This window comes from Terrapene carolina, unplaced genomic scaffold (genome assembly GCF_002925995.2).
Source record: "Terrapene carolina triunguis isolate 2854851 unplaced genomic scaffold, T_m_triunguis-2.0 Scaffold113, whole genome shotgun sequence".
NCBI classification, from domain to species: domain Eukaryota; kingdom Metazoa; phylum Chordata; order Testudines; family Emydidae; genus Terrapene; species Terrapene triunguis.
In genome coordinates this window covers 31,715,893-31,725,186 of record NW_020664464.1, presented here as the reverse complement: position 1 = coordinate 31,725,186, position 9,294 = coordinate 31,715,893, and positions in this window count along the sequence as shown.

Genomic DNA, 9,294 nt, shown 5'->3' with positions numbered 1-9,294 from the left:
CTGAGTAAATATGATAGGAAATTCAGTGGGCTTTTTAATACTGAGAGTGTTTGGACGCTCAATTCAATCACTAAAATCTGATTTAGAAGGACTTTCAAGTGCAGATCTGAACATAAGCTATTGAGCCTCCACAGAACAAGGACAATGTAGGGTTTTTCAGTGAAAGAATTTTCCACCTACACACACTACTCCAGGGGTTCTCAAACTTCATTGTATAGTGACCCCCTTCTGACAACAAAAATTACTGCACAATCCCGGGAAGGGGGACTGAAGCCTGAGCCCCGCCACCCCAGGCAGCAGGGCCCAAGCCCAAGCCCCACCACCCTGCAGGGGAGGGGACAAAATCTGAGGGCTTCAGCCCTGGGCAGGGAGGCTGTAACCTGAGCCCTGTCACCCAGGGCTGAATCCCTCTGGCTTCAGCATCCACCCTGGGTGGTGGGGATTGAACTTTGGCTTCAGCCCCAGGCCGCAGCAAGTCTAACGCCAGCCCTGGCGACCCCATTAAAACGGGGTCCCGACCCACAGTTTGAGAACTGCTGCACTACTCCAACAATGGGTCCCAGTCCTGACCTGGCAGGATCAATTTTAAGGGTGAGGAAGTGGTTCAGGTCCCCATCATATCATGATCAGTGGAACTGGAGTCAGAGGGCCCATGTTCTCTGAAAGGCCTGTTATTGTCAGGAAAACAGGGAATGTGGAGAGTTTGGTTGGAAGGAAGCAACTAACCACATGGACAGAGCAGTCCACAGGGTTTAATAATGTTAAAAATTTGTTCATCTTTGCCTGCATTCACCTGAGCTCTTTGCTAATGAAATATGATGGCAGAGTCTGAGCTCTGAGTTCTCTGCAGTGCAGCCCCTGGCAGTGTGAGCCATAGACTCTATCTGAAGCCCCCTGGAGCCCTAGTCCAGCAATAGACCCAATGGAAGGAGGAGTTCCAGCTATTCACTGGCCTGGCCATGCAGAAGGACAACAGCAGCAAGTAAGATTATTATTTGTACCTTAGTCGGGAACAAGGCAAAGAGGTCTGCAGCACTCTGAAGCTCACTACTGCCTCATGCCTCCCAGCAGTCCTAAGAACTATTGCTCCCCAAAGAAGAACCAAACTATGGAGCCACACAGGTTTTTCACCAATGACCAACCCAAAGGGGAGGGGATAGTTTCACACAAACATAAAACACACACACATTATTTTATGAAACAAACATTGACTGGGTAAAACACCCGTGTGGGCATAAAACCCTTACGTTCTCCAGTGAATCCTGAGTTAGTTCTTATAAAATTCCAATCTCACACTACCAAAAAGATCACTTATTTGTTTTCTAAGATTCCTAATTTCCTTCTGTAAAGAATTTTCTTACACTGTAGGGGAAAATAATAAGGAGGCATCTTTAGGGAAGTATCATTTCTCCAGTTCCAGCTTGTATCACTAATGGAGGAAGGATTTTGACAGAAACTTGTATTCCAGAAACTGACTGTACTTAACATATGTGGTATCTACTCTGAACAGCTTTTAAAATAAGAACCAGGTAGTGTCTGACACAGACAGGAGAGAAGGGAATGTGGGGTTGATTAAAACCAAACAAATGTAAGTCTGTTGGGGAATCTCTCTTCCTGCTTCCTAAGGTACTACATGACAGCCACCTCGTATTTCTCCTGGAGAGGCATATTTCCAAGCTTTCCAATGGAGATTGCCATCTTTCTGGTTGAGAAGCAAAACACAGGAAATGGATGAATATGTTCTGAGCTTGAAACAGACTGACTGTAAAGTGAAGATGAATATGTTCACATTCCAGAAGTATGATGGCTCCATTCATGCTCTGAACATCAATTAGTTGGTCTTAGCATGGTGTTTTCAGAGTGCTATGATTTTAACACACATTTAAGATGTTTTCAGCCACAGGATAAAAACTAGGTTTGTGGCTCCACAGATGTGAGGGGAGCCAATATCATTACTAGCTGCACTTTAAAGATCCGTAATTATAGTCAAGGTTATTCACATTATTAAAGGGAGAAATTGCCAGTTACAACTATATCAAATTGGGCATATGGCTGTGGGCAGGTTTTTGTAGTTCTGGAGTCTGTGGCCTACTACTTTGCTATCAGCTTCCTCCTACTTCACCGACTCCCTACCTTGAAGATGAAATTGGAGCCACCTTTATGGTGGGATCTACATGAAACTTGCTAGTTGAATTGTGTGCCCATTGTCTGGCATTCTCCAGGATTTGGAGTTCTCCATATCTGATCACACACCAGAGTGCACATTAATTCAAATGCCAAGTGCTTGCATAGAGGCAGTGGGCCTAAAGCCTGTCAGGATATAATAGATCCACTCTGTTTTGTACAAGGAATGTAAGTGTTTCAGATAACTATCTTCTCTCTGTCCAAATTATGGGAGCCAAAATTTTCTTAATGATATATCTAGGGCTTCACATAACATGACTTTGTAAAGGTTTTAAATCCAAACACTATGAAAAAGTACAAAACAGTGTTGACAGAGATTGTTTGTTTAAATCTTGGTAATTGTAAGTGAACGATATGGTCATCAGTTCAGCATCTGTCCTAGGAGAATTAATTTTCTGTATTCCAGATGCTTTCAGCGTACTGACAGAAATGCAATATGCACCAACTATTGTTGTAGAGCATAACTTTTAACATAATCCCCAATCTTGAGCACTAAAGGAGCATATTTCAGTAACATGTCAACAAAGTGAGCATTGCAGGGGTTTTACTTGTTACAAGACATGGCTTATAAAGAAGGGTTTTCAGATCCTTACCATTGAGGAAAAAGATAATTGTACCGAGAATATAGACAAACTGCAGGTGTACTGAGATGCTTCCTGCAATATAGCACAATTGACCACCAGAGGGAGACAGAGTTTGTAACATTTCAGAACTGAAAGTAGAGCTTTAAGAATAAAGTGGCAAGGAAAGCTCAAAGAGCTAGCAGGTGGATGAGCCCAAAGCTCAAGATAGACAGCACATGGAGGAGCCCATTTCTAAGAGGCCCACGTATTAGATACTATTAGAAATGTGTAATTAGAAATATGTAATCATTATTTGCCATTTTATCGGTGTGCATTTGCAAGAGACAAGAGGCATGACAACTGCAGTGAGAGTCCACCTTTGAAAATATAGGTCTTAATTCAGCAGGTCACTTAAGCACATATGCAGTCCCATCCTATTCAGCAAAATGCATAAGTATATGATTGAAGTCCCACTGCATTCAATTTCAAGGATAAGCATGTGCTTATGTGATTTGAAGGATTGGGGCCTTAATAGGGGACAGAATTAGATGAGTATTATAGTCGTTGTTTTTATACATCCTTTAGCTAGCTGTTATCATCAAGACTAATCTACACTGGATTTTTAATTGTTTTAATAAGTGTTAACTAATGAGAGTGTAAATTGTACTGTAAAAAGGACATTAGGGACAAACATTTATGCCCATCTTCTAATCGTGTTAGCTAAGGTGTTAGAACATGATGTAAAAGGCCAGTGTAGACATGCCCTGAGTGAACTGCAGGGGCTTGGCAGTCAGAGGGCAGTGACACAGACCACATGGATTAGCTATGCAACATCCCTTGTTTTGCCAGAGCAATAAACCAGCAGCCTATCATGACCTTAGTACTGATGTATCATAACTGTTGTTACTTGGATATCTGACATCTAAAATCATTATGAAAGCGTATGAGTGGGTTAATACACTTGTGTGTCATATCTGGAAAGTTGGATTCAAATCCTGCATTAAAAGTGAAAATAAAGTATGTTTCACCTAGTTACGTATGCTACGATCACCTCATCTATTGATGCTGTTGATATTCTCTGACTAGGAGAGGCCTGAGACCGCAGTTTAGGATCATGGTATACTGGTAGTATAATCTCACATTGGAGACATACCATTACATTTGTTCAGTCAAATATAGGAGCATGTTAATAAAAACACTGCTACTGAACAAAAAACTCCAAACCACTGCCAGGCGCCATAAGAACCGTTGTCCCCTTGAAAGTATAAATTGTATATCGCGGCATTCATGGCATATGGATGTCATGGCATATGTATGGTTTATTATATGAGGAAGCCACTAAAATCACCCTTGGAGTTAGAAAGTAAAAATATATGATAAATTTAACTGATGTTTGACATTTGATGGCTAACCATTCATTTCTGTCAGCAAAGATTGGCAGCCAAGGAAAGATAAAAGGAGGTAAGTTGTTGTGAGTTCCATAGATTTTGACTTTTGATCTATCATATTATAATTCTTCAAGAAGATATAAAGCTAGCTGGTTTTCCTGAGGGAGAGAACAAAGACAGGACACAAACAAGTCATATGAAATTTCCAGCTCAGTTCCTTCTGAGGTTAGCAGGGACTGTGAATTGCAGAAGTGTCATAATCAACACCCAGGTGGATGTATCTTAGATGCACCAAAACTGTGCCCTCCCCCAAAATAATTAGACCCTCCTCAAGAGACAATTCATTTGAATTCCCCAAGCTATTAATACCTTGGTCTTCCTTCTTCCTTATCTAGACTAGCCAGGTTTTCAGAAATGTTAATTGTAAGAGGCATTTTTTGTTAAAAGTGGGTAACAAGTCTTTTTAAGACAACTAGAGTGTGCTGAATCCAAATATGGTGCTTACCAGACTGTGTGTTATGTATAAGGGCCTCTACAAAGAGAACAAAGTAACATACAGAAATCGCTGAAGTAAAAATCTTTATTTCCTTTTTGTTTAGGATTAATATACTTCAATTAGATTGTAATGAACTGTAGGATGTAATAAAAGTGATCAAATAATGCTTATTACAAGGCTATTACATTTCAATTTCTTATTTGCAAGAGGTACTGGAAATATTTTAATGTTATTCAACAATATAAAACAATGTTTGCATGGCTCTTATTACTTGTGTATTAGCACCCTAAAACAAAAATATATAAGCCAATTTAACTATCAGAAATACAGTGTATAAGCTGAAAACTCATATTTGTAAAACCAGTGGAAATATTTTCTTGACAAAATGTTAAGTAAACGTTTTAATGCACACAAGTTAACACATATGTTAATGTTCTACTGTTTCAAGAAATTTTGGTATACAGTGACAGACTGAATCAACATTTCAGTAAGTCACTTATTATGACACATCTACTTATTTGATAATACTGTCCTTAAACACTGTCAGGTACATTGACGCAATCTTGTTCCAGTTCTCAAATTTGCATGCTCCTGTACTAACAAGTCATGCTGTCCTACACCTGCATTGCTGACTTCTGCATCCTGTTGTCCAGCCACAGGATATTGCTTCCATGCAGTCTGCTGGCATTGGTGGCAATGACATAATCTATGGCACTCTTGATGGTCTCCTTGATCTTTTCCTAGATCCCTCTAGAGAGAAGACTTGGCTTCTTACACACTCATTGCTGGGTTGGGCCTCTCAAATGGCTGGATTTAGCTCCAGTCCAATTCAATGCCAATTTTCAAATCATTTCTCAGAATAGAACCGCGCTTTAGTGCTGAACCTTAAATGTACACTGTATTCCAAACCACATTCAAATTAATATATTTCTTATATCTGCCTGGGGGGAAGGAGTAGGAATAGATGACTTACACAATAGTCCTCCTATTTTGGTTTTATGTAGTAAATGAAATGTTAAAATGTTACCATAGCTATTACCAATTTAGAAATAAAAAGGGTTCTTTAAAATGTATACTAGGAAGAAAAAATTAGTTAGCTACTGGCTAGCGGTCCTTCCTCAGAATGAGGGAAAAACCATTGTAATATAAGATTATTCACTCTACCTTATTAACAAAAGGTGGCTTCATGTTTAGCCCTGATCTTAGTTTTTAGTCCATCCAGCATATTGACTATGACATCCCATTTTGGTTTTAGACTGGTAATGTTCATTGGTCACAGTTGCATGCACTGCGGGTTTATGAATCATTTGTTTTACATGACTATAAATTATTTCTCTCTCCAGTTATGGCTTTCCCCTGCCAATAGTATTATCTAGGTGTTTTGGTTGTTATTAAAGGGGAATTCTTGAAAGGCTTTAATTGTAAATAATTAGGTTAAGCATATAAGAAGGTCAATAAACTTTCCTTTCTTGTCAGATTGCTGTGTTTCACCCTAATTCAATTGTACATAGTAAGTAAAGAAAAGAAATTAGATTTTTTTTGGCTAATAAACTCTTAGTATTAGGCAAGTTGGGAACTCTCATGTCAACAGTAATACATTTTGTTTTAAGAAATCCCAACACTAGTGCAACAGTCTCAATTTTGGGAACAAAATGCATCTATCTCCAAGAGTAAATACTTTGAAGGTATAAAATATGCAATTATTCCATTTAACTTTGTGATTTACTCTCCTATTGTGTTCTCTTCTACTTAGTGATTTGTACCTTACCCATCTCTGTATAATCCAAACATCTGGATAAAACAGCAGATTTTAATAGTGCAGCGCAACACCACTTAATGGTTTAGGACAGGAAGTGAAAAAGAAAGCTGTCTCCAAATAAAACTGCAGAGGGGATTCTGAGAAGCAGATGATGCTTTCTTGTCATCTGTAAGATGGTTTTCTTGACTGACTGGCATATTCCATTACAGAGCTTGAGTGAAATAATACTTACATCTGTAGTACAGAACTTCCTGTTAACAGTGTAAATGAAGTACGTGGAAAGCCCATTTTCTCTCTCTTTACACTTTCAAGCACTGTTGCTAAGGAAAAGACCCTTGATGGAATAAAAGTGCAAATCATGAACATTTCCTAGAAGAGTCTAGCATCAATAATTGAAGCAGCTTTTTACACAACCTGTCAAATTGGTTTAGAAAATACATAAAATGGTGCTTTTAACTGCTTGACAGGAGGAAAAGTCAGACTACTGTAGTTGCCCCTTTTAGAGCTTTTCACAGATCTAGGCCAGAAATCCAAGCTGCCATGGTCACTAATTGCTATTCAAATGCTGATTCATTTTCCTATGTGTTTAAAAAGAGTTTTCAACTGTTGAATTTGACATCTAAAAGTAGGAGTAATGGCTCTTCCTGAAAGTCAAATAACAAGCCAAGTATTTTAATTGTAAATGTCTCACTGAAGAATGGGTGTATGAGTGAGACATGACTTCATCCTCTAACCAACGTGCATTACTGGTCTAGGGAACCTTGGTGGGCTTGGCCTATTTTAGTCATAGTTGTCATGGGAGATCCTTAACGATTTAGGAAGGTAACTTAAAAAAAATCTCCATACAGAACCCACCATATGGTATATTTATTGGCAAATGCTGATCCCCCCAGGAACAAGTTCTGTAGTAACAAATGATGAATTATGTGGCTTCATAAGCACACATGTCATCAAATGCACCATTGACCTTTTTACATTTTCAGGGGGATTTTCTGCTTTGTGCAGTTTCTTTGGTTTCAAAGTGAAGCAGTTTAACAATGTGTCCTAAAGGAAACAGGTAATCAATAATTTCAGTTTTTGTTTCTGTAAAAGGTAAATGAGGTCCCTATATTTGTTGAACAAGTAAGCAAGCCAGCATTTAGTGAAACTAAATCAGGGGCTAATAAGGCACATGTATACTACCTCCTCCCTGGAAAAGGAGTAAGAATTGTTGTTTAAAAAAAAAACTGTGCTTGCTTTGCAAGAAACAGAATTAGGAAAATGTCAAATTCCAGTGGGGTTGTAAATTGTAACACCAGATAACACCTAGTAGGATGCGTCTCAAGCTATAAAGAAACAGGATTGGACTGAAAGTTGATCAAAAGCAGAGGGCTAGATTCTGATCTTAGAATGTTGGTCTTGGACTCATCAGGACATGAAAACTAATTGTACCTATAATGAGACTATTAGGACCAGGAGAAAAGATATTTATGGTACTGAGTCAGAGGCCTCTTCACAGTCCTGTGCAAACCCTATCCTTTTTGTGGAAAACCTTATTACACGAATGGTAGCTGAGCAGTTGATTTTATGACATAAGAATACAGGTGTTGGGACCTTAACTGAGTTTGTAGCAGTGGTGGTGTTCTTGTTGTTGTTTTTAATAAATGACATTCTGTTAAGATCTGTTATAATGGACAATCCATCCATGTGTCTATATAACATAGGCAGATCTGTGTACAGTACACACAGCATGTATACTTGTAAGTGTGCTTACTGACTGATTGCAGCACTGATAGAATTTACATTCCTTCACTGTGTTTGTGATCAAGGGGGAAAGTATTTTTCTCTGATCCACCATATCATGTATGAAGTTCAGACTAGCAGGACTGCTCTCTGTATTGAACATCCTGATGCATTCACACCATCTTCACTTGGTAACAGTCAAACATTTCTCAGTAAGGGGAGTTTCTGATCTACTTCACAGAAAAGATTGATTGGATCCAGACTGATTTGGCGATTTCTGTGGGAGCAATATCAGAACAGGAGGAGAGGCACATATGGCCTTCACTTGTAGACTTTCACCTGGTCTGGCATATAAAGGACATGGATGTACTAGATAAAGACAAACTGGCCAGAGCTTAACTGGCATAATAAGATAGAGATGATGCTGGGCCTGGGAGAATCAAGTAGAAGAATCAAGAGGGACTGTGATTGCTCCATCTGTTGGTGGAGTAGGTCTATCTCTTGCCAAAGATATTTGCAGTCTACAGGCCTTTTGGAACCATGATCTCTCTTGATTTCCCAAGGTGATGTGGTGACTTATACCATTTGTTTTCCATCTGCAGTTAACTAAGGGTACGTCTACACTACGAGATTAATTCGAATTTAGATAATTCGAATTTGGGAAACAGATTGTATAAATTCGATTGTGCGCGGCCACACTAAGCACATTAATTCGGTTTTTAACCACATTAATTCGGTGGTGTGCGGCCACACTACCCCATTAATTTTAACCACATTAATTCGGTGGTGTGCGGCCACACTACCCCTAATTCGAATTTACAAAATCGATTTTGGTGCTACTCCGCTCGTCGGGGTGGAGTACAGAAATCGATTTTAAGCGCCCTTTAATTCGAAGTAACTGGCTCCGTTGTGTGGACGGGTTAAGGATTAATTCGGATTAACGCAGCTAAATCCTAATTAAAGTCGTAGTGTAGACCAGGCCTAAGAGATTGTAGCCTTTCTTTTGCTGATTCAGTCCTCATCACAGACATCCTTGCCTTTATCACTACTGCAATGCACTCTACTTGGAGCTACTTTGGAATACCACTTGGGTGGTTGAGCTAGCACTGAATGAGGCAGCCTAATTGCTTGATGGAGTGGGTTAGTATGAATAGATTCCACCTGTGCTTCACAAACTATTGT